The sequence below is a fragment of the Penaeus monodon genome, chromosome 29, assembly GCF_015228065.2.
Source record: "Penaeus monodon isolate SGIC_2016 chromosome 29, NSTDA_Pmon_1, whole genome shotgun sequence".
Lineage (NCBI taxonomy): Eukaryota > Metazoa > Arthropoda > Malacostraca > Decapoda > Penaeidae > Penaeus > Penaeus monodon.
The window spans coordinates 1957095-1957319 of record NC_051414.1 but is presented as its reverse complement, the minus strand read 5'-3'; the positions used below and the strand labels follow the sequence as shown (position 1 = coordinate 1957319).

Genomic DNA, 225 nt, shown 5'->3' with positions numbered 1-225 from the left:
CTTTCAGTGCGGGGGGTTGGGGGGCGATAGACTCCCGGAATGGGGGCGCAATAGGCACGACTCCTACATTAGACAAATAATTACTTATTCTGTGGTTGTTATAGTGGCGTATTTCGTGTTCATTATTCGTATTTTACCCGCAATTTCCCTACTACCGGGGCCAAGAGTGTGGGGGTTAGGGGGTTCCGGTATAATTCTTATATATATGTAAAGATGTGCGGGTGC

At 47.6% G+C, this 225-nt stretch overlaps 1 protein-coding gene across 1 annotated transcript in view; it reads left to right on the top strand.

Annotated features, from left to right (window-relative positions):
* Nucleotides 1–225, top strand: part of LOC119591894 — a gene marked incomplete in the record, with an annotated part of 29081 nt that overhangs the window by 3051 nt on the left and 25805 nt on the right.